The sequence below is a fragment of the Pecten maximus genome, chromosome 3, assembly GCF_902652985.1.
Source record: "Pecten maximus chromosome 3, xPecMax1.1, whole genome shotgun sequence".
In the NCBI taxonomy this organism is placed as follows: Eukaryota; Metazoa; Mollusca; class Bivalvia; order Pectinida; family Pectinidae; genus Pecten; species Pecten maximus.
This window is the reverse complement of record NC_047017.1, coordinates 27,535,653-27,563,218: the sequence shown is the minus strand read 5'-3', so window position 1 is coordinate 27,563,218 and position 27,566 is coordinate 27,535,653.

Here is a 27,566-nt window from a genome sequence, read left to right as displayed (position 1 = left end):
CCAGTACAGGTTAGGTAGTTACCATTACAGGTTAGGTAGACACCAGTACAGGTAAGGTAGACACCAGTACAGGTTAGGTAGACACCAGTACAGGTAGGGTAGACACCATTACAGGTTAGGTAGACACCAGTACAGGTTAGGTAGACACCAGTACAGGTAAGGTAGACACCAGTACAGGTTAGGTAGACACCAGTACAGGTTAGGTAGTCACCAGTACAGGTAGGGTAGACACCATTACAGATTAGGTAGTCACCAGTACATCTTACATAGTCACCTGACCTGTTAAGACATGGTGTTGATGGTTATGGTTTTACGTTATGTTATGACTACTTAATAAGTATTGGATCAGTGCCGTGGCCAGCCCTGGGTTGTTTTAGACAACTGTAGTCAAGACGACAAATAATGTTGGTGGAGGCGATAAAACATGAATATAATCTCTACTGGTGTTTAACTATAAACTTTATACACGTGTTTGTTTATTTTGTCACCTTTAGGTATTGAAGTTGTCACCTTTAGGTATTGAAGTTGTCACCTTTAGGTATTGATGTTGTCGCCTTTAGGTATTGATGTGTCGTCACCTTTAGGTATTGATGTTGTCGCCTTTAGGTATTGATATGTCGTCACCTTTAGGTATTGAAGTTGTCACCTTTAGGTATTGATGTTGTCGCCTTTAGGTATTGATATGTCGTCACCTTTAGGTATTGATTTTGTCACCTTTAGGTATTGATTTTGTCACCTTTAGGTATTGATATGTCGTCACCATTAGGTATTGAAGTTGCCGCCTTTAGGTATTGATGTTGTCGCCTTTAGGTATTGATATGTCGTCACCTTTAGGTATTGATGTTGTCGCCTTTAGGTATTGATATGTCGTCACCTTTAGATATTGATATGTCGTCACCTTTAGGTATTGATGTGTCGTCACCTTTAGGTATTGATATGTCGTCACCTTTAGGTATTGATATGTCGTCACCTTTAGGTATTGATTTTGTCACCTTTAGGTATTGATTTTGTCACCTTTAGGTATTGATATGTCGTCACCTTTAGGTATTGATGTGTCGTCACCTTTAGGTATTGATTTTGTCACCTTTAGGTATTGATTTTGTCACCTTTAGGTATTGATTTTGTCACCTTAAGATATTGATATGTCGTCACCTTTAGGTTTTGATGTGTCGTCACCTTTAGCTATTGATGTGTCGTCACCTTTAGGTATTGATGTGTCGTCACCTTTAGGTATTGATATGTCGCCACCTTTAGGTTTTTATGTGTCGTCACCTGTAGATATTGATATGTCGTCACCTTTAGGTATTGAAGTTGTCACCTTTAGGTATTGAAGTTGTCACCTTTAGGTATTGATGTTGTCGCCTTTAGGTATTGATGTTGTCGCCTTTAGGTATTGATATGTCGTCACCTTTAGGTATTGATTTTGTCACCTTTAGGTGTTGATTTTGTCACCTTTAGGTATTGATATGTCGTCACCTTTAGGTATTGAAGTTGTCACCTTTAGGTTTTGATGTTGTCACCTTTAGGTATTGATGTTGTCACCTTTAGATATTGATGTGTCGTCACCTTTAGGTATTGATTTTGTCACCTTTAGGTATTGATTTTGTCACCTTTAGGTATTGATTTTGTCACCTTTAGGTATTGATGTTGTCACCTTTAGGTATTGATATGTCGTCACCTTTAGGTATTGAAGTTGTCACCTTTAGGTATTGAAGTTGTCACCTTTAGGTATTGATTTTGTCACCTTTAGATATTGATATGTCGTCACCTTTAGGTATTGATATGTCGTCACCTTTAGGTATTGATGTGTCGTCACCTTTAGGTATTGATTTTGTCACCTTTAGGTATTGATTTTGTCACCTTTACGTATTGATTTTGTCACCTTAAGATATTGATATGTCGTCACCTTTAGGTTTTGATGTGTCGTCACCTTTAGGTATTGATGTGTCGTCACCTTTAGGTATTGATGTGTCGTCACCTTTAGGTATTGATATGTCGTCACCTTTAAATTTTTATGTGTCGTCACCTTTAGATATTGATATGTCGTCACCTTTAGATATTGATATGTCGTCACCTTTATATATTGATATGTCGTCACCTTTAGGTATTGATATGTCGTCACCTTTAGATATTGACATGTCGTCACCTTTAGATATTGATATGTCGTCACGTTAAGTTTTGATGTGTCGTCACCTTTAGGTTTTGATGTGTCGTCACCTTTAGATATTGATATGTCGTCACCTTTAGGTATTGATATGTCGTCACCTTTAGGTATTAATATGTCGTCACCTTTAGATATTGATATGTCGTCACCTTTAAATATTGATATGTAGTCACCTTTAGATATTGATGTGTCGTCACCTTTAGGTATTGATATGTCGTCACCTTTAAGTATTGATATGTCGTCACCTTTAGGTATTGATGTGTCGTCACCTTTAGGTATTGATATGTCGTCACCTTTAGATATTGATATGTCGTCACCTTTAGGTATTGATATGTCGTCACCTTTAGGTTTTGATGTGTCGTCACCTTTAGATATTGATATTGATATGTCGTCACCTTTAGGTTTTGATGTGTCGTCACCTTTATATATTGATATGTCGTCACCTTTAGATATTGATATGTCGTCACCTTTAGGTTTTGATGTGTCGTCACCTTTAGGTTTTGATATGTCGTCACCTTTAGGTTTTTATGTGTCGTCACCTTTAGATATTGATATGTCGTCACCTTTAGGTATTGATATGTCGTCACCTTTTTATATTGATATGTCGTCACCTTTAGATATTGATATGTCGTCACCTTTAGATATTGATATGTCGTCACCTTTAGATATTGATATGTCGTCACCTTTATATATTGATATGTCGTCACCTTTAGATATTGATATCTTGTCACTTTTAGGTATTGATATGTCGTCACCTTTAGGTATTGATATGTCGTCACCTTTAGGTATTGATATGTCGTCACCTTTAGCTATTGATATGTCGTCACCTTTAGACATTGATATGTCGTCACCTTTAGGTATTGATATGTCGTCACCTTTAGGTATTGATATGTCGTCACCTTTAGGTATTGATATGTCGTCACCTTTAGATATTGATATGTCGTCACCTTTAGGTATTGATATGTCGTCACCTTTAGGTATTGATATGTCGTCACCTTTAGGTATTGATATGTCGTCACCTTTAGGTTTTTATGTGTCGTCATCTTTAGACATTGATATGTCGTCACCTTTAGGTATTGATATGTCGTCACCTTTAGGTATTGATATGTCGTCACCTTTAGATATTGATATCTTGTCACTTTTAGGTATTGATATGTCGTCACCTTTAGATATTGATATGTCGTCACCTTTAGATATTGATATGTCGTCACCTTTAGATATTGATATGTCGTCACCTTTAGATATTGACATGTCGTCCACCATTCACGTTTTTATACTTGCTACAATATATACTTTAATGTATTGATCGACTCAGTTCCCAATCGGTGATGTTTTTGAGTCCATAACATTACGTTATCAGAAATGCTAGTTCCTTATCACAAAACGCACAGTAAATTTACTTTGATTGGTTTATGTTAAAATGTTTACTCAACTGTTTACTGTAAGAAAGGGCTAACCGTTGTCATTGTGGGTTGGGTAAACATTGTTCTATAATAAAGGGAATAAATTATTGTGCTCATAGAAAATTGTAGATATCGACCTTGTAAGAAATCAGTAAACGATGTTTGTGAGAGTAAATATTGTCCAATCAGAAAGAGGTAGCCATTAATATAACCCTATAAGAAAATGGTAAACGGTGTCCCTGTGAGAGAATGGTAAACGGTGTCCCTGTGAGAGAATGGCCTATGATTATCTCTATGAGAGAAGTTCTCAGGTGTGGGAGGACAAGCTGAGACTTAGGAGTTATACTGTATGTGTATGAGAAAGAGGTAATCCTCTGAGAAGTTGGTCACTAAGTTAGATTACAACGCCGTGCATTATTACGTGAATTTGTGAATGAATATTCCTTACCTACTTCAGTCCGGGAGTCACACACACATCTGCGGTGTATATAATTATCATGATGACTGTTTTATTATATCCTTGATTTATACAACCGGAGACAACAGTGTATCAAGGATTTACTACCATATCACATACCATCCCCGCCTTTTTAATTAAATCCTAATTCAGTCAAAAGATAGACCACATGGTAGATCGATACCTAATATAGATCAATCCCGCCATCTCCAGTGTCGTCGTGTTTCATCAGATTTATCAACTATTTCGTTTGAAGTTACCTTCCTCTCCAGAAAAAAATACGGACCAAAATTTCTGTTTTGACTGTTTTTAATTAATACGGTCAATACATGTGTGTACCTATTGCTAATCAAAGCGGATGGTTATCGGAAATATTGGCTCTATCTATGACGTCACTGATTGTCAAACTTTGCCACTGTCTCATCTTAAATGATTGCAGACCACTCGTAAGCTGATCGTAGATATTGTGTGGTACACAATAGGTCTACTTTACACCCACATATAGTATCGTGGTATATCTGTACTTAAGCCGACAATTGTCCGTACATGGCCACATTTCGGATCGCGTCCTGCTGGTCCCGGTTGTTACCTTATTCACACAAACCTTAGTCTGCGGCAAGTGTCCCATTGACGCAAGGTAAACATCTGGCTTGGCACGCATTAAAGACCCGTACAGAAATTGCCAAAACACGAAAATTGTCGCTTGAATCAATATTATTGACACTTTTGTCTGGATTACAGTATTTATAGCGGGTGGACGCTAAACCAGATTAACACTAACAAAGTAGGCAACAACATCACACTGCTTGTACGTGAAAAGAAATCGTTTAATTTTGGGTATCAAATATCCAAACTATTTCATGAATAGAGACGGGATATACCCTTACATGTCATGAACAAAGATTAGTAAAGGACACGTGAGTCGGGATTGGTTTGGTCAGGGGCACGTGAACCGTGATAGGTTTGGTCAGGGGCACCACAGTAGCCGTGGTCAGTTTTTGTTTGGTTTGGTCAGGCGCACCACATTAGCCGTGGTCAGTTTAGTTTGGTCAGGGCCACGTATAGCTGTGATTGGTTTGAGCCGTGGTTCGTTTAGTCTAGGACACGAGAGCCGTGGTCCGTTTAGTCTAGGACTCCGTTTTGTAGGTTCAAGTTCTTTATTACTTTGAGCTAATTAGCACACCAGCTTGGAGTACAGACATATATAAAGAGTAGATTTTACAAAAATCATATAGAACGGTTAGGACACCCCAGTGGTCGGTTTGGTCAGGGACACGTGAGCCGTGGTCGGTTTGGTCAGGGACACGTGTGCCGTGGTCGGTTTGGTCAGGACACCCCAGTGGCCTTGGTCGGTTTGGTCAGGACACCCCAGTGGCCTTGGTCGGTTTGGTCAGGACACCCCAGTGGCCGTGGTCGGTTTGGTCAGGACACCCCAGTGGCCTTGGTCGGTTTGGTCAGGACACCCCAGTGGCCGTGGTCGGTTTGGTCAGGACACCCCAGTGGGCGTGGTCGGTTTGGTCAGGACACCCCAGTGGCCGTGGTCGGTTTGGTCAGGACACCCCAGTGGGTGTGGTCGGTTTGGTCAGGACACCCCAGTGGCCGTGGTCGGTTTGGTCAGGACACCCCAGTGGCCGTGGTCGGTCTGATCTGGTTAGGTACACGTAAGCCGTGGTCAGTTTGGTCGGGCTGGACAGCTGAAGACAGGGTGAAGACTGACATATATATAACAATATATTACAATTATAATGTAGAACTTTCCAAAATAAAGATATGTTTATCATTCGAGATAAAAAGTAGTTTCGCAATGTTTAAGACAACTTATACAATGTAGAATCATTGGACCTGACCTTGCCTAATGACCTTGATATCTCGTGCCGACCCTTTGAGTGGCACTTGCAGTTAATTAAACACGCTTATCTTCGCATAAACACCTTCTTATCTCAACTGCAGGCATATCAGAATCAATATTATCGAATGTCACAAGAAATTAATGTGATGTTCATCGAAAATGTTTGACAACTTGCCGGGTAATATCGAGGCAGATATCTGGCGAGGTATTGGCGATCAGTGACAGCGAGGGCTAACTGGTGTGATAACTGATTACCACACGGATGGAAACTAGGGGCTCGATAAACATTCTATTGACACCATTCATCATTTAATGATTCCACTTTGGGCTGATTTATATATATTTTTTATATTATTGTGAATTCTGTCTTAACCGGACTGCACTGGGACTATATAATTTTGCCGATTTGTAGAGAGTTTCGGATTGTAGAAAGTCTGATTTCCTGTTCTCACATTATGGACAGGGTTTTCACCTATGTTAGGTTAAGCAACTTTTGCGAAACTGTTTTCAATCCCAGAAACAATGACAATAATGTATACAGGTATATTATCTTTAAAAGTTTTCATATGATGCATTTTTAAAATTTCAAAAAACAAAAAAAAAACAAAAAAAAATTCCACAACCTAACAGTTCCGTGGTTACGAAAGAAGAGTTGATCTTTCCTTTGGGACGTTTAAAGGAAACGCATTCAAATTCGGAAACACGATTTTGTCCTTGTTCTTGTAAAATTCAGTTTATTTCCCAATTTAGTTAAAACATATTAACATTATTGCAGAAAGCAATCTTCATAATCAATCGAATTTTGTTAGGTAAATTGAACTTCGACCATATACAATACCTGACTCGCCTCGAGTCGAAGGTGCCGTTCCATGCGTTTCGTTAAATTTATTTTTGTTGTCCCCTTGTCAGCCATTCTGTGCAGGAAAGGAACATGTGCGACAGGCGAGTCGTGGGCGGATAGACGGAGTTTTATTGTTATTAGCAATATGGTATGGAGTTATATGAAAACTGTCACGGATTCTATTGGAATGGTAGATACTGGGAAATGGGCGTATTTCGTGACTCTGGTACGACATTGGGGAGAGTTGGCAGCGAACGGGGAAGGTGCCCTTGGTCAATGAAACGTTCCCTTTCTGTCGAAAGTGCATATGGAACATTGATGTGAGTTATAGCCCCGATAGCTTCCATCGAAATAAATGCAAAACCTAAACTGGAATTTCTCGGGAGAGATTACTAATTGTGGGGAGATGTACTATTGCATGACCGCCTTTATCTCTGTTTGACATAGAATGGTGTAATATTACAGATGGTGCCCGTTATATTACAGGGCAGTGCTTCTCAGGTTTCATCTGCAGAACACATACTACAACAGCTCAACTTACCCCACGTCAAATATTCGTAACTTCAAATTAATTCTCGTGGCATTTTCAATCGCAAGATTCGAACCTGTCATTTGACCTGTATCGTGATGAGAGGAGGACATTTTTGGTTGAAATAAATGACGTGAAATGTCTTTCCTTTTATGTGAAGCTGACGATGCAGATACTGGCAGGACATGTTAAAGTACACTGACGATAGGTTGTATTTGTACGACTAATTACGATGATATGTCAGTGTCGTTGACACTAGGACTTCCGCAAATGTGTGGCGAACTCTCGTGAACTCTCGCCAACTCCCGACAGTAAACAGTGATATATTACAACAGACAAGAGAGAAATTCACATAACGTAACACTACTCCGAGTATTTAAAGAAACAGGCCTGTAAATAAAAAGTTAGATGGCACGGTTGTCGCTAAAGAATTGTGAACAGTGTCATAAATCAACATCAGACAAGAAACACACCTGGAAAAGCCAATATTCCGGAAAAAAACGCAAAAAGATAGTGCAGCTTCATATGCAATAAAATTTCTTTATTTGCGTATTTGTTGGACACGGACCAGTTACATGAGTGTTGATAGTGTGTAACAGTAGTGAGAAGAGAGAATGGGTTTAATTTGGTAATGTCACGTTTTCAATAAGAGAACAGAGGTAGTGAAAACGGACCCACTGAGCGAGCATGAAAACGACGAATACGTCGAACTTCATACTTTTAATGAAATTGGGTTTTCAAAATCAGATATTCCGTAATCAAAGAGTTTTACCACAATTTTGCTGTTCAATTTGACACTTCGCCTAAATAATTTTTGTTTTACTATGGCGATGCTTTTTAGTAGTGGGACAGGAGTGTCACTCTGCCATTTAGGTGTAGTGTTACATGAGTATTAATCCGCCATTTAGGTGTTATATGATCAGAATATTACTCCGCCATCTAGTTTAATGTAGTGTGATAGGACTATTACTCCGCCATCTAGATGTATGTAGTGTGATAGGACTATTACTCCGCCATCTAGATGTATGTAGTGTGATAGGACTATTACTCCGCCATCTAGATGTATGTAGTGTGATAGGACTATTACTCCGCCATCTAGATGTATGTAGTGTGATAGGACTATTACTCCGCCATGTAGGTGTGTTTAGTGTTAAATGACTATTACTCCGCCATCTAGGTGTATTTAGTGTTATAGGAGTATTACGCAACCATCTAGGTGTATGTAGTGTATTTAGTGTTAAATGACTATCACTCCGCCATCTAGGTGTATTTAGTGTTAAATGACTATCACTCCGCCATCTAGGTGTATGAAGTGTTAAAGGAGTATTACACCGCCATCTAGGTGTATGTAGTGTTATATATGTAGTGTTATAGGAGTATAACTCCGCCATCAGGGTATATGTAATTTTTACAGGACTATTTCTTCGCCATCTAGCTGCATGTAGTATGGTAGGAGAATTATTCTGATCGTCGATGGATTACATTAATTGAAAACTCGTGGTAAAACCAGCTTCTGTAAAAGCGATAATATCTGAGAGAATGAAGGAGTCGTAAATCTATTATCGATGCCGAGTTCAGGCGTGTAGTGTTCGTGGTGAGGTATTGGTATAAGTCGAATTTAACCCTTTCATTTGATGAAATGATTGCTATGCTGATTCACTACAACCCAATAAACCTTCAGGTGGAGATCAAAGCTCCGTGATTCATACCGCACAGCATTCTACTCCTACTCAGCTCCTATGATGTTGGAAACGATGCGATAGAAATAACACCATTTGTAAAATTGTGACCAGGGTATCTTACTTGTCATCGAGCTCTTCTGTTAGGCTTGGGACCCTCTCTGAGCCATTCGGTTGAATCAATGGTTATAAAGTTATCCCTAAAACAAACAATATAAACAGCTATGATGTTGTTACTAAACTAACAGATATTATAGAATAGTTTTCTAGTTTTCCATATGCAGTTACCAAACATCATGAGCTATTGTTTGTTACTAAACCAAATTTGCTTTAATTTGTTACTAAACCCCATTAGCTGTGGTTTGTTACTAAACATTATAAGTTATAGTTTGTTACTTAACCCCATTAGCTGTCGTTTGTTACTAAACCCCATTAGCTGTGTGTGGTTAGTAAACCCCATTAGCTGTCGTTTGCTACTAAACCCCATTAGCTGTGTGTGGTTACTAAACCCCATTAGCTGTGTGTGGTTACTAAACCCTATGAACTGTCGTTTGTTACTTAACCATATTAGCTGTGGTTTGTTACTAAACCCCATTAGCTGTCGTTTGTTACTAAACATTATAAGTTATAGTTTGTTACTTAACCCCATGAGCTGTCGTTTGTTACTAAATTCCATTATCTGTGTTTTGTTACTAAATTCCATTGGCTGTGTGCTGTTACTAAACCCCATTAGCTGTGGTTGGTTACTAAATTTCATTATCTGTGTTTTGTTACTAAATTCCATTAGCTGTGGTTGGTAACTAAACCCCATTAGCTGTGTTTTGTTACTAAACCCCATTAGCTGTCGTTTGTTACTTAACCCCATTAGCTTTCGTTTGTTACTTAACCCCATTAGCTGTCGTTTGTTACTTAACCCCATGAGCTGTCGTTTGTTACTAAACCCCATTAGCTGTGTGTTGTTACTAAACCCCATTAGCTGTGTGTTGTCACTAAACCCCATTAGCTGTGGTTGGTTACTAAACCCCATTAGCTGTGGTTTGTTACTTAACCCCATTAGCTGTCGTTTGTTACTTAACCCTAATAGGTGTGGTTTGTTACTAAACCCCATTAGCTGTCGTTTGTTACTTAACCCCATTAGCTGTGTGTTGTTACTAAACCCCATTAGCTGTGTTTGTCACTAAACCCCATTAGTTGTGTGTGGTTACTAAACCCCATTAGCTGTGGTTTGTTACTTAACCATATTAGCTGTGGTTTGTTACTAAACCCCATTAGCTGTCGTTTGTTACTAAACATTATAAGTTATAGTTTGTTACTTAACCCCATAAGCTGTCGTTTGTTACTAAACCCCATTAGCTGTCGTTTGTTACTAAACCCCATTATCTGTGTGTTGTTACTAAACCGCATTAGCTGTGTGTGGTTAGTAAACCCCATTGGCTGTGTGTGGTTACTAAACCCCATTGGCTGTGTGTGGTTACTAAACCCCATTAGCTGTCGTTTGTTACTAAACCCCATTAGCTGTGTGTTGTTACTGAACCCCATTAGCTGTCGTTTGTTACTAAACTCTATTAGCTGTGGTTGGTTACTAAACCCAATTAGCTGTGGTTTGTTACTAAACCCCATTAGCTGTGGTTTGTTACTAAATTCCATTATCTGTGTTTTGTTACTAAATTCCATTGGCTGTGTGCTGTTACTAAACCCCATTAGCTGTGGTTGGTTACCAAAACCCATTAGCTGTGGTTGGTTACTAAAACCCATCAGCTGTGTGTGGTTACTAAACCCCATTGGCTGTGTGTGGTTACTAAACCCCATTGGCTGTGTGTGGTTACTAAACCCCATTAGCTGTCGTTTGTTACTAAACCCCATTAGCTGTGTGTTGTTACTGAACCCCATTAGCTGTCGTTTGTTACTAAACTCTATTAGCTGTGGTTGGTTACTAAACCCAATTAGCTGTGGTTTGTTACTTAACCCCATTAGCTGTGGTTTGTTACTAAATTCCATTATCTGTGTTTTGTTACTAAATTCCATTGGCTGTGTGCTGTTACTAAACCCCATTAGCTGTCGTTTGTTACTTAACCCCATTAACTGTCGTTTGTTACTTAACCCCATGAGCTGTCGTTTGTTACTTAACCCCATGAGCTGTCGTTTGTTACTTAACCCCATTAGCTGTCGTTTGTTACTTAACCCCATTAGCTGTCGTTTGTTACTTAACCCCATGAGCTGTCGTTTGTTACTTAACCCCATGAGCTGTCGTTTGTTACTTAACCCCATGAGCTGTCGTTTGTTACTAAACCCCATTAGCTGTGTGTTGTTACTAAACCCCATTAGCTGTGGTTTGTTACTAAACTCCATTAGTTGTGTGTGGTTACTAAACCCCATTAGCTGTCGTTTGTTACTTAACCCCATTAGCTGTCGTTTGTTACTTAACCCTATTAGGTGTGGTTTGTTACTAAACCCCATTAGCTGTCGTTTGTTACTAAACATTATAAGTTGTAGTTTGTTACTAAACCCAATTAGCTGTGGTTTGTTACTTAACTCCATTAGTTGTGTGTTGTCACTAAACCCCATTGGCTGTGTGTTGGTACTAAACCCCATTAGATGTGTGTGGTAACTAAACCCCATTATCTGTGTTTTGTTACTAAACCCCATTAGCTGTCGTTTGTTACTTAACCCCATTAGCTGTCGTTTGTTACTTAACCCCATGAGCTGTCGTTTGTTACTAAACCCCATTAGCTGTGTGTTGTTACTAAACCCCATTAGCTGTGTGTTGTCACTAAACCCCATTAGTTGTGTGTGGTTACTAAACCCCATTAGTTGTGTGTGGTTACTAAACCCCATTAGCTGTGGTTTGTTACTTAACCATATTAGCTGTGGTTTGTTACTAAACCCCATTAGCTGTCGTTTGTTACTAAACTCCATTAGCTGTGTTTTGTTACTAAACCCCATTAGCTGTGTGTGGTTAGTAAACCCCATTAGCTGTCGTTTGCTACTAAACCCCATTAGCTGTGTGTGGTTACTAAACCCCATTAGCTGTGTGTGGTTACTAAACCCCATGAACTGTCGTTTGTTACTTAACCATATTAGCTGTGGTTTGTTACTAAACCCCATTAGCTGTCGTTTGTTACTAAACATTATAAGTTATAGTTTGTTACTTAACCCCATGAGCTGTCGTTTGTTACTAAACCCCATTAGCTGTGTGTAGTTACTAAACCCCATTAGCTGTGTGTGGTTACTAAACCCCATGAACTGTCGTTTGTTACTAAACCCAATTAGCTGTCGTTTGTTACTAAACCCCATTAGCTGTGTGTGGTTACTAAACCCCATTAGCTGTCGTTTGTTACTAAACCCCATTAGCTGTCGTTTGTTACTTAACCCCATTAGCTGTCGTTTGTTACTTAACCCTATTAGGTGTGGTTTGTTACTAAACCCTATTAGCTGTCGTTTGTTACTAAACATTATAAGTTGTAGTTTGTTACTAAACCCAATAAGGTGTCGTTTGTTACTTGAGCCCATTAGCTGTGGTTTGTTATTAACCCATTAATCGAAGTAGATATAAATAGCTGGTAGGAAGTTGGTATGTTAATCCTCGGGTCACACAATATCTATCTATAAAAGTTTATAATGTGTTTTTATTTTAGAGTTACTCTATCCCATTGAAAAACGAAAATGAAATTGTCGGATATGTTTTAGAATCGATAGTGGTTGTGTAGCTTTTATTTAGGTTATATCACCTTCAACTTTGTCAGTAATTTAGATTTTTCGCAAGGCACATTGACAATTTGCCAAGGTGCGCAGGAAACACTAGCATGCCTTCCCGAGGTAACGAAAGCTGCACGTTTATAACCTAGAAACCTCCCAACTATTCCATTTACAGTTTACATAAAAACTGTACTCTACAAACAGATGGCAGTATTGTGTTTACATTAAAAAAATCTTTTTGGAAGATTTCGTAAATAGAATTCGTATAATTTGAAAGGCTGTATTTCAATGCCAGTTTGCGTTTTGTGTCATCATTTCACATGTAAATCAAATCACGTGTTTGTTATTAGATGTAAAGCGGCTATCATCAGCTGTTGCTACCTCACTTAGTTCCTATCCAGCCAGAAAGTCGGCGGCGACAATAACAGACGTTACGATCATGGTCAAGTCTGTTTCCACTCAAACACATTATACTCGGCTGCAAAATATGACGTCAGAATCATATCCCTGCTGAAATCTGGCGTTTTTACCTGCAAAACAAAATGGTAGCTATTATTCAATTAAATTGTTTTGCATGGCCGTTGATGATAAGGTTTAGATTATCTCTGATTGTGAACACTCGTGTGGAGCTCACCACCGTGTAATGCCTGGCCCTGGCTCCAGTCCTAGCACCAGTGTTTCCATGCTACATACATTATATCCTAATTGTTGATTTGTCCAACAGGTCTCAGCTATGGTTGATGTGGTGGTGGTCAATTACGAACAGGTGCCCGCCAAGTTAGAGGCCGACTGCAGCCCAGACGGACGGCGACTGTACCGGCCTCATCTCAGCCAGGTGGTCAATACCGCTGTTTAGGAAATAACGATGCGTAGCAAGTGCATGTTATCTTTCTATGATCTACAAATCTTATCTATATTGTTTTATTATGTGCTTTGATACCAACAAAGGACATATGATTCGTATGTAATTCGTGTTTTCTGTGTGGTGACAGCAGTGTAATCTACTAGATATCGTGATAGCAGGGACAGCCAAAACCAACTAGCATTCTAAACAAGGCAACGATAACATAGTGACAGTATGATGTACTTAATCCGTAAAACCTTCATACCTGACTCATAAACAACGGAAACCGTGATAATCTCTACCCCTCAGTCATACCTCTGTTTACATATGAAAGTTCAGCAGTCACAGTTACATCTTTATGTTAATTTCTTAATAGATACGTCTTGTTGAAGAAACTACTTAATCTGTTTTTTTCTCCGACACTTCGCAGGTGCGTTCAAGTTTCTGCGAGAGAAAAGAGATAAATATCCTGTGTCATACAGTGTTGCTGACGAATACCACCCCATCGACAAGTCTCGGACACAATCCCACCCCATCGACAAGTCTCGGACATAATCCCACCATATCGACAAGTCTCGGACATAATCCCACCCTATCGATAAGTCTCGGACACAATCCCACCATATCGATAAGTCTCGGACATAATCCCATCCTATGGACAAGTCTCGGACATAATCCCACCCTATGGACAAGTCTCGGACATAATCCCACCCTATGGACAAGTCTCGAACATAATCCCACCCTATCGACAAGTTTCGAACATAATCCCACACCACCGACAAATCTCGATCATAATCCCATCCCTTCGACAAGTTTCGATCATAATTCCACACCATCATAATCCCACTCCATCGGCAATTCTCGATCATAATTTCACTCCATCGATAAATAATTCTCGATCATAACTGGAAACGGTTTGAGACGACCTGTTTGATGGAATATATTTGTGAAAGTAGGCAAGGAAATAAAAGAGGTACGCGTACAGAAATACAATTTAATGATCCGTTTGGAAACTATAGGTGTATGAACGAGGTCTAGATAACTGTATATGTGGGTTAAACCAATGTAAACTTGAGGCACATAAATGGTGTTGCAATGTTTTCTGTGAATGAGGTATAGAAATACAATGTTCCTCTGTGAATGAGGTATAGAAATACAATGTTCCTCTCTTAATGAGGTATAGAAATACAATGTTCCTCTGTGAATGAGGTATAGAAATACAATGTTCCTCTGTGAATGAGGTATAGAAATACAATGTTCCTCTCTTAATGAGGTATAGAAATACAATGTTCCTCTGTGAATGAGGTATAGAAATACAATGTTCCTCTGTGAATGAGGTATAGAAATACAATGTTCCTCTGTGAATGAGGTATAGAAATACAATGTTCCTCTGTTAATGAGGTATAGAAATACAATGTTCCTCTGTGAATGAGGTATAGAAATACAATGTTCCTCTGTTAATGAGGTGTAGAAATACAATGTTCCTCTGTTAATGAGGTATAGAAATACAATGTTCCTCTCTTAATGAGGTATATAGTAATACAATGTTCCTCTGTGAATGAGGTGTAGAAATACAATGTTCCTCTATTATTGAGGTATAGAAATACAATGTTCCTCTGTTAATGAGGTATAGTAATACAATGTTCCTCTGTGAATGAGGTATAGAAATACAATGTTCCTCTGTGAATGAGGTATAGAAATACAATGTTCCTCTATTATTGAGGTATAGAAATACAATGTTCCTCTGTGAATGAGGTATAGAAATACAATGTTCCTCTCTTAATGAGGTATAGAAATACAATGTTCCTCTGTGAATGAGGTATAGAAATACAATGTTCCTCTCTTAATGAGGTATAGTAATACAATGTTCCTCTGTTAATGAGATATATAGTAATACAATGTTCTTCTGTGAATGAGGTATAGAAATACAATGTTCCTCTGTGAATGAGGTATAGAAATACAATGTTCCTCTGTGAATGAGGTATAGAAATACAATGTTCCTCTGTGAATGAGGTATAGAAATACAATGTTCCTCTGTGAATGAGGTATAGAAATACAATGTTCCTCTGTGAATGAGGTGTAGAAATACAATGTTCCTCTGTGAATGAGGTATAGAAATACAATGTTCCTCTCTTAATGAGGTATAGAAATACAATGTTCCTCTCTTAATGAGGTGTAGAAATACAATGTTCCTCTGTGAATGAGGTATAGAAATACAATGTTCCTCTGTGAATGAGGTATAGAAATACAATGTTCCTCTGTGAATGAGGTATAGAAATACAATGTTCCTCTGTGAATGAGGTATAGAAATACAATGTTCCTCTCTTAATGAGGTATAGAAATACAATGTTCCTCTGTGAATGAGGTGTAGAAATACAATGTTCCTCTGTGAATGAGGTATAGAAATACAATGTTCCTCTGTGAATGAGGTATAGAAATACAATGTTCCTCTCTTAATGAGGTATAGAAATACAATGTTCCTCTGTGAATGAGGTGTAGAAATACAATGTTCCTCTGTGAATGAAGTATAGAAATACAATGTTCCTCTCTTAATGAGGTATAGAAATACAATGTTCCTCTCTTAATGAGGTGTAGAAATACAATGTTCCTCTGTGAATGAGGTATAGAAATACAATGTTCCTCTGTGAATGAGGTATAGAAATACAATGTTCCTCTCTTAATGAGGTATAGAAATACAATGTTCCTCTGTGAATGAGGTGTAGAAATACAATGTTCCTCTGTGAATGAAGTATAGAAATACAATGTTCCTCTGTGAATGAGGTATAGAAATACAATGTTCCTCTGTGAATGAGGTATAGAAATACAATCTTCCTCTGTGAATGAGGTATAGAAATACGAAAGACAGGTACCTTAAGTACGCTACACAGCCCTGGCTGAGATTAGAGAAATAAGGGAGGGAACCAGTCTACAATCTTCACTGTGAATGAGGAAAAGAAATAAAATGTCCCTGTGTGAAAGGCATACATTTTTACCTGGTTAATATTTGCATTGACAATGCGCTGTGCGGTACAGGCCGTGGTATATTGTATTTGTGTCTACGTTGGGATATTTTTGTCCTTGTGTGTTGACGCTGTTCTACATTTTGTCTTTGTGTGTTGACGCTATAGTACATTTTGTCTTTGTGTGTTGACACTTTAGTACATTTTGTCTTTGTGTGTTGACGCTGTAGTACATTTTGTCTTTGTGCGGTGGCGTTGTGGTATATATTGTCCTTGTTTGTTGAGGCTGTGGTATATTTTGTCTTTGTGTGTTAACGTTGTGGTATATTTTGTCTTTGTTTGTTGACGCTGTAGTATATTCTGTCCTTTAGTGTTGACGCTGAGATGAATTTTGTCTTTATGTGTTGACGCTACAGTATATTTTGTCTTTGTTTTTTTACGGTGTGGTATGTATTGTTGACGCTAAGGTTTTGGTGTGTTGACGCTGTGGTAAATGTTGTTACTGTGTTTTTGACGCTTGGTCTATTTTATTGATATGAGTATATGTATGTTTTGCTTCACGACAGTACACAATGGCCATTGTATTCAGTAATTTGTAGTGAGCACGAATCTCCTTTGATATGTTTTATATTTGTCGTTGTCTAAGACCTATAAGATGAACAGGATCTAAACTCGGGGCTGTTTTAGACAGACATCTTTATTTCCACACACGTAATTGGGTTACTGTTGAAGTAACACACATGTAGTCAGACATCAGTTCCATTCACAAGTTGTAGATCTTCATCCTGTTACCGTCAAGGATTCAAAGTCAAGATGCTTGTTTTGTTCATTCAGTCAATTTGTTTGGTTAAGAGAAAACATCACTACATGCCGATCAGACGAGCGCTGCTGGTAGACCATCTTGCGCCTCGTGGGGCCAAGTATAGAATGTGGCAGGTAGGAGAGCTCGCTATAGCTCTACTCTTAATTACCAGGTTATTTAAAGAATCACTTCAGTAAAATTAGGTTCTTCTTTCTAAACATGATCATCACACACGACATAGAAAAATGTGTGTACTTCAAATACCGAGGCTAATTACTGCCTAGCTTTGCGGCCCCAATCAACCAGCTTTGCAAGTTTATTTTTTTGAAATGTTGATCAGAGTGAGCCGACAGGGGGGTTGATACCAGCCCAGTACCGGACGACGTATCTCAGTGGGTTTATCACTAACGATATCATTACACGCCTAGTATACCCGGGTATGTTGACGGGAACAGGATAATTCACCAACTTGTCTATACACACTGATTATCTACTGAAGCCATCGATTTACGAATTTCAGCGAGACTTTATGTGATAGTAAGGATAAAAGTTATCTACATTCAAATATCGTAATCTGTCGCGATACCATCGCCACGGTTTATGGCTAGATGACCTCAGTTCTTTTTGGTCAAGGTTCAGAGGATAGTAAACAATCCAAGGGCAAGGCTTTTTTTAGGATAGTCAACATCTCAAGGTTAACAGTGTCTAACAAAATAAAATAAATGTTTATCTAGATCAGCTGTGTGTAACAAACACAGAGGTGGGTACAGCCTTCAGCTCAATCTGACAGAATAACAAGGCCGATATCTCACCAAGGATAGGTCAACTAATACTAATCTGGTCATCCCTCTAACAACACTAGACTGGCCATACCACTAACAACACTGGTCTGGTCATACCACTAACAACACTAGTCTGGTCATACCACTAACAACACTAGACTGGCCATACCACTAACAACACTAGTCTGGCCATCCCTCTACCAACACTAGTCTGGTCATACCACTACCAACACTAGTCTGACCATCCCTCTACCAACACTAGTCTGGTCATCTCTCTACCAACACTAGTCTGACCATCCCTCTAACAACACTAGTCTGGTCATCCCTCTACCAACACTAGTCTGACCATCCCTCTACCAACACTAGTCTGACCATCCCTCTACCAACACTGGTCTGGTCATCTCTCTACCAACACTAGTCTGACCATCCCTCTACCAACACTAGTCTGACCATCCCTCTACCAACACTGGTCTGGTCATCTCTCTACCAACACTAGTCTGACCATCCCTCTACCAACACTAGTCTGACCATACCACTACCAACACTGGTCTGACCATCCCTCAACCAACACTAGTCAGACCATCCCTCTACCAACACTTGTCTGACCATCCCTCTACCAACATTAGTCTGACCATACCACTACCAACACTAGTCTGGTCATCCCTCTACCAACACTAGTCTGACCATCCCTCTACCAACACTAGTCTGACCATACCACTACCAACACTAGTCTGACCATCCCTCTAACAACACTAGTCTGACCATCCCTCTAACAACACTGGTCTGGTCATACCACTACCAACACTAGACTGGTCATCCCTCTACCAACACTAGACTGGTCATCCCTCTACCAACACTAGTCTGGTCATACCACTACCAACACTAGACTGGTCATCCCTCTACCAACACTAGACTGGTCATCCCTCTACCAACACTAGTCTGGTCATACCACTACCAACACTGGTATGGTCATACCACTACCAACACTGGTCTGGTCATCCCTCTACCAACACTGGTCTGGTCATCCCTCTACCAACACTAGTCTGACCATCCCTCTAACAACACTAGTCTGACCATCTCTCTAACAAACACTAGTCTGACCATCCCACTACCAACACTAGACTGGTCATTCCTCTACCAACACTGGTCTGACCATCACTCTACCAACACTGGTCTGGTCATCCCTCTACCAACACTGGTCTGGTCATACCACTACCAACACTAGTCTGACCATACCTCTACCAACACTAGTCTGACCATCACTCTACCAACACTAGTCTGACCATCCCTCTACCAACACTAGTCTGGTCATCTCTCTACCAACACTAGTCTGACCATCCCTCTACCAACACTAGTCTGGTCATCTCTCTACCAACACTAGTCTGACCATCCCTCTACCAACACTAGACTGACCATCCCTCTACCAACACTAGTCTGGCCATACCTCTACCAACACTAGTCTGACCATCCCTCTACCAACACTAGTCTGACCATCCCTCTAACAACACTAGTCTGACCATCCCTCTACCAACACTAGACTGACCATCCCTCTACCAACACTAGTCTGACCATCCCTCTACCAACACTAGTCTGACCATATCACTATCAACACTAGTCTGACCATCCCTCTACCAACACTAGTCTGACCATCCCTCTAACAACACTAGTCTGACCATCCCTCTACCAACGCTAGTCTGACCATACCACTACCAACACTAGTCTGACCATCCCTCTACCAACACTAGACTGACCATCCCTCTACCAACACTAGTCTGACCATCCCTCTCCCAACACTAGTCTGGTCATCCCTCTACCAACACTAGTCTGACCATCCCTCTAACAAACTGACCATCCCTCTACCAACACTAGTCTGGTCATCCCTCCGGTGAGTCTATATATTCATGCGCGGCATGGATTGATTTCACGTTTTGGGTGTCAGTTATGCTCACATAGACTGCAAGTTTATATCCTGGCTTTGCCACCAAAATGTAAATATATAACCATTTACGGTTTGTATCCCCTCGATATGGTTTGTATAACCATATACAGTTTGTATCCCCTCTATATTATGGTTTATATAACCATATACGGTTTGTATCCCCTCTTTATGTTTTTTTTTAAGATTGTACCTCATTTTGACTGCGTATACGGTAATATGTCCGCAGTTGGCAACAAACATCCCCTATGGTTAGCGCGTTAGCTCCATAGAATATGTATCCTGTATACGGTTGGTATCACCTTGATGAACTCTTTACTTCCGGCTGAGATTAAAGCGTTATTACTCTTGATAGTATGGCACTTCGCTGTCACTTTTCTAGTTCTCTTTGATAAAGACATTGACAGGAATTTCTCTAGAATAACTTAATGGTGTAACGTATGAAGAAGACGCATATCCTTTACAAACATCTGGTCCTGTTATCGTTTTGTTAATCTGTTCCAAAGTTATTATATACATTGCGATCCAGGTATTCATATCATCTTATAGACTACTTCCACAATGATCATATAAGGGTATCGGGCCGACCATCACTGCGCCATTGAAACGTTCTTTTTAGAACGCCCATGTGACGCAGCGGTATAAGCTGCGGGTATTTCTGGCTCGGCGATTGGGTGCCGTAGATCGTGAGTTCGAGGCTCGGTCAGGGCACGAGTCAAAAAGTTGTCTTCCTTCGTCATTTGTGTTCCTATGTTATATATATATATGTATTATTTACGATTTCGTTAACTTCCTTGCTTTAGTATTTATTATGTCAACAGGATCGTTCATTGATATTTTCTGAGAGATTCGATGAACTTGAAATAACAACCGAAATGTTGCCAGATTGGTTGTCTACTTCAGCTTCCGTGCTACACTCCATGGGTACTAAATGGAATGCGCGGGACATTAACAGCGCGTAGGAAGAACCATTTAAAACAATTTTAGGAAATATTTAGAAACAGTCCCACGCATTCCATCACATAGTTCGCATACATTATAAATCTGTAAATAGCTACAAAGTGAGTGTTACCTTGACCGCCCGATCCCTGTTCGATCAGGGCACAGATATGGGGATTCAATATTGGCCGCAAGCACGTCAGTTATTTGGAAGACGATCCAGAATGTTATTTAATGTTTAGTTTTACAGCTCTTTATAGTGCCGTTAAACTCTTCAATTCTCTGCAATTGTACTAGCTATGTTCTCAACTGTAATCCGTAACACTATATCATAGTGGTTGAATTTTTATTGTCTTGTTTTGACAGTCCTACACATGAGAGAAATCTGCCATCAAATACAGTAATCTAAGTATTTTAGGATAGTGGAAGGACGCTGCCTGCGTAGGAGGATCCCACTGATTTCTCTGGGAAAAATAACAAAACTTGAGATGTTAAATATATATGTGTTGATGAAGATTGTCTCTCTATAGCCGTATTTAGTTTCACAGCTTCCTGTTGTTGTGATGTTTATTTAAGTTTTGGCCCTGATAACGGGATCTCCAAAACATATCAATTGGCTAATTCTGTTTCATTGGTCAGTACAAAGACAATGTTAACGCTGTGTTAGGTCGCCACAAACAACTTGATTTAATAATAGGCTGCGAGTCGGCAGATACGACAGACAACAGCTTCTTTATAGACGATTAACAACAGATGTCGATCAGCCCACGGTAAAACTAGCCACGTACTGTTGAACCCGCATCTTATAAAACTTATTACGGCGTTAAGTGGACAAAGTCGCGAATGGCCTCGGTGAGACGGGTATAATCAAAAACACAAAACTTGAAAAAATCATGTCATGACCTGTCAGAGGTCGAATGTTTGAAACGTAATAGCGACTTATGAAAAATAAGCAATTACATTGAAGATATCAAAGAGAAAAAAACATCAAATATGAATCAATGTTCTATCGTGTATGTGAAGGTCACCGAGGTAGACCAATGACCTTGACTGATCAACCAATCATTGTACTTGTTTAAGCTATCTGACCTGTACTCAGAAAAGGTACGACATTTTACCGTCCGGATGCTGTTTTGGTACGTACTGAATTAGATATGACTATTTAGAGGTTCCAACACTAGTTAATGTTAGGGGTAGCTGCTTCCTTTAAAATAACAACTTGGCGCCCCACAATTTACCTCCTATCTCAAATATACCACAAACTCTCCTGATTAATGACGGTCCTTAACAGTTCGTTAGTAAGGCCGTGGCTGTCTGATTGGAGAGTCCTGTTGAAGTACACGACTCCTACTTGGTAGAACACGCGTCGGCTTTATTTAGCCAAACTTTCCAGAAATTCCAGAACGTACATGACCGTTTTGCAATAACATTGATTCCAATTAGGAGAACTGCAGTCCTGCGAAGTCATTAAATTATCTATTTAATTGAGTATTTTCTGTCATTAGCATTTCAAAATAGTTGCTATATTGGTATTTTTGTTTGCGAGTCACGTCATTGTTGACCCTTACAAGGCTCCGACAGTCCACGAATTTCACGTGAGAGTGATTTTCTCATGGTCCTATCATCCTAACACAATCAGATTAGGGATTAAGTAATTAATTCATCATCTTATCTTCACCGTGTAAGCAATCCCAAATATGTGGAGTAATTCTGCAAATTCCTGGTATGATGGGGCCTGCCCACCAAACCTATGGGATTAGTGCGTGTATAATTTGAAACATCTTAAATCTGTTTACGTTGATGTGCCTCTTCTGCATAGCCCGTAATAGTACAGCTATATCCCGCGAGTAATTCTCTTACACTTTCTACAGTCTCGGGTGGGAATAGACCATGTTTATAGGCTAAATTTAGTCCTCTTAATCACCTGCATGTCATTCTCGACTTAGTTTATGTGTTAGTAGTCGGCTGAGAGGGGCGTTAGGACCAACATTACGTGAGCTAGTCTAATAACATAGATAAGGTGGCCACACAGAATATTTCACTTTTTACTTAACTTAGTTTTCTGGGTCGTACATTAAATTGTGTTGTTTTTGTGTGTGGTCGAGGTGAAAAGCGTGCTTACATGAATCAGGCCTTATTTTCTGTTCTGAACCTGTTGGTGCCTTGTTATTCTGAAAAGTTCCGAACTATACAAATTATCCAGCATATTCACGTGTATTTTATTTTGTCTGTATCCCCGGAGTGAAGGGAATCCTGTCACATGGCCGGTAGATTCGAGGCTCTAAACAATTATACTTTTTGGAAAGCACAAAGTGAATACAACTCTTGAATATTGTCTTACTCCCAAACTCAAAGCTTATATAACAATGACTGTTACTATATCATATCTATATATAGAATTTAATGCCCATTGATACCTTTAGTTGGTAATACCTGATATAGGGTAGCATTTTGTTCAAAACTTTTTCTTAATGAAATAAAATTTGTTGAAATCGAATCACTTATATTTCACAGAGCATTGATCTCAATGAACATGAACCTTGTTCGTCCAATCGCGTGTTAAATGTTACGTACCTACATTTATGTATCTGATTTCTAGTGCGGTCACTTAATAGACACTTCATCACATCGCGTGGACAAAGGATATATCTTTATATAAAAAAAGAAATGTTGACGCACAAGAGAAAAACCAAAGAGTAAACCAATCCCAATACCTATGTTATATATCATACGTTAACCAACAATTATCCATCTCAAATAAAAACTTTTTTTTTCACCGTTTGATGAAATCTATGGAATTTATGGCATTTTTGCCAGTGAAATATAGAAATTTATCGAACTAATACAACTTATATTTTCACTGCAGCGATGAGCAGTGGAAATATAAGATTTTGCAGTGAAAATATAAGCTTTTTTGTTTTTGATCAATCAGAGCGGACCTTTGTATTCACCTCATTGAAACTTGTCGATTTTGCCAATTGAAGCGAAGATAGATAAATTGTTATTTTGCTGTATTTCTGAAATATTCATATTAGTGTTTGAGAAAATACTCACTTGACGATGAATTATGTCACTGATTACCGCACTTTTTGACACTATTAATTTTTCGAAGTTTTTAATTATTTTTTTTAAGTATATCAAATGCAATAAAAAGAATATTAAATGGTTTCCCGTTTAATATAACATATTCTATTATTTCACGAGTATGACAGAACATCGATATTTTCACGAGTGCGAATCTATATATTAAACCTTCGCAAGTTCGTGAGATGATATCTAAATGACCCTGGTTGTTAATAGGACGTTAAACAAAAAACAAACAAAACCAAACAAAGGTTCCAGCAAACTTTCATTTAACCATGAATACAATCAAGTAGATGACGCCTAATGTAATATCAGCTTTCTTCTATTTTGTCTTGAAATCGTGTTCTGTCGTAAGCCATAATTGGCGCAAAACGAACCCTATCATCTGACGGAATCTAAAAAGTGAGTATCGGTTTACCCCCGTGTTGATTCCAGCCCAATACATCAATATAACTGGGTGGACGCGGTCAAACACACCAACGTTTTTCAATGTGTTTCACCATTACATATCTTTACACGGCGTATGAATTGTTTTGATGCCAAGCCTATTATATATACATGCCGTAGAGCCTCTGTATGTGTGACATTTTCTTTCAAAACATGTCTGTTTATAGATGTAAAGTGATAACATCAACAGAACATGATACTTCATTATACCGAACGTTACACTACATAAGATCCAAATATAAAACACGTGCATGTTTGACCAAGTTAAAGCTTTAAATCGTTGCGTTATAACAGAAAATAAATGGTCAGGTGTACGACAGGTTAATCATCAATCGGTCTACGGAGTTATCGACCTCTCGTACACCTGGTCAGTTTATGTTCTATTATAACGCAACGATTTAAATCAACAACTTCATAATATGTATGGTGTCGGTAAGGCAGTCTGCCCCCCGCTTTATAAACTACTTATACAACTACATTGTACCTGTAGTGTGTTGTTAGTAAGGACACATATACAACTAGTGTGTTGTTAGAAAGGACACGTATACAACTAGTGTGTTGTTAGTAAGGACACATATACAACTAGTGTGTTGTTAGTAAGGATACGTATACAACTAGTGTGTTGTTAGTAAGGACACATATACGACTAGTATGTTGTCAGTAAGGACACATATACAACTAGTGTGTTGTTAGTAAGGACACGTATACAACTAGTGTGTTGTTAGTAAGGACACGTATACAACAAGTGTGTTGTTAGTAAGGACACGTATACAACTAGTGTGTTGTTAGTAAGGACACATATACAACTAGTATGTTGTTAGTAAGGACACATATACAACTAGTGTGTTGTTAGTAAGGACACGTATACAACTAGTATGTTGTTAGTAAGGACACATATACAACTAGTGTGTTCTTAGTAAGGACACATATACAACTAGTGTGTTCTTAGTAAGGACACATATACAACTAGTGTGTTCTTAGTAAGGACACATACAACTAGTGTGTTGTCAGTAAGGACACATATACAACTAGTGTGTTCTTAGTAAGGACACATATACAACTAGTGTGTTCTTAGTAAGGACACATATACAACTAGTGTGTTGTTAGTAAGGACACATAAACAACTAGTGTGTTGTTAGTAAGGACACATATACAACTAGTGTGTTGTTAGTAAGGACACATATACAACTAGTGTGTTCTTAGTAAGGACACGTATACAACTAGTGTGTTGTTAGTAAGACACATATACAACTAGTGTGTTGTTAGTAAGGACACGTATACAACTAGTGTGTTGTCAGTAAGGACACATATACAACTAGTGTGTTGTTAGTAAGGACACATATACAACTAGTGTGTTCTTAGTAAGGACACATATACAACTAGTGTGTTGTTAGTAAGGACACGTATACAACTAGTCTACCTCCCGTTAATATAAACTACTTCACCCCTAGTGTTGTCAGTAAGGACGCAGTCTACCTCCCGTTTTATATAAACTATTTCACCCCTAGTGTTGTCAGTAAGGACGCAGTCTACCTCCCGTTGTACATAAACTAATTCACCCCTAGTGTTGTCAGTAAGGACGCAGTCTACCTCCTGTTTTATATAAACTACTTCACCCCTAGTGTTGTCAGTAAGGACGCAGTCTACCTCCCGTTTTATATAAACTATTTCACCCCTAGTGTTGTCAGTAAGGACGCAGTCTACCTCCCGTTTTATATAAACTATTTCACCCCTAGTGTTGTCAGTAAGGACGCAGTCTACCTCCCGTTGTACATAAACTAATTCACCCCTAGTGTTGTCAGTAAGGACGCAGTCTACCTCCCGTTTTATATAAACTACTTCACCCCTAGTGTTGTCAGTAAGGACGCAGTCTACCTCCCGTTTATATAAACTACTTCACCCCTAGTGTTGTCAGTAAGGACGCAGTCTACCTCCCGTTTTATATAAACTACTTCACCCCTAGTGTTGTCAGTAAGGACGCAGTCTACCTCCCGTTTTATATAAACTACTTCACCCCTAGTGTTGTCAGTAAGGACGCAGTCTACCTCCCGTTTATATAAACTACTTCACCCCTAGTGTTGTCAGTAAGGACGCAGTCTACCTCCCGTTTTATATAAACTACTTCACCCCTAGTGTTGTCAGTAAGGACACAGTCTACCTCCCGTTTTATATAAACACTTCACCCCTAGTGTTGTCAGTAAGGACGCAGTCTACCTCCCGTTTTATATAAACTACTTCACCCCTAGTGTTGTCAGTAAGGACACAGTCTACCTCCCGTTTATATAAACTACTTCACCCCTAGTGTTGTCAGTAAGGACACAGTCTACCTCCCGTTTATATAAACTACTTCACCCCTAGTGTTGTCAGTAAGGACACAGTCTACCTCCCGTTTTATATAAACTACTTCACCCCTAGTGTTGTCAGTAAGGACACAGTCTACCTCCCGTTTATATAAACTACTTCACCCCTAGTGTTGTCAGTAAGGACACAGTCTACCTCCCGTTTTATATAAACTACTTCACCCCTAGTGTTGTCAGTAAGGACACAGTCTACCTCCCGTTTATATAAACTACTTCACCCCTAGTGTTGTCAGTAAGGACACAGTCTACCTCCCGTTTATATAAACTACTTCACCCCTAGTGTTGTCAGTAAGGACACAGTCTACCTCCCGTTGTACATAAACTACTTCATCCCTAGTGTTGTCAGTAAGGACACAGTCTACCTCCCGTTTATATAAACTACTTCACCTCTAGTGTTGTCAGTAAGGACACAGTCTACCTCCCGTTTATATAAACTACTTCACCCCTAGTGTTGTCAGTAAGGACACAGTCTACCTCCCGTTTATATCAACTACTTCATCCCTAGTGTTGTCAGTAAGGATACAGTCTACCTCCCGTTTTATATAAACTACTTCACCCCTAGTGTTGTCAGTAAGGACGCAGTCTACCTCCCGTTTTATATAAACTACTTCACCCCTAGTGTTGTCAGTAAGGACACAGTCTACCTCCCGTTTTATATAAACTACTTCACCCCTAGTGTTGTCAGTAAGGACGCAGTCTACCTCCCGTTTTATATAAACTACTTCACCCCTAGTGTTGTCAGTAAGAACACAGTCTACCTCCCGTTTATATAAACTACTTCACCCCTAGTGTTG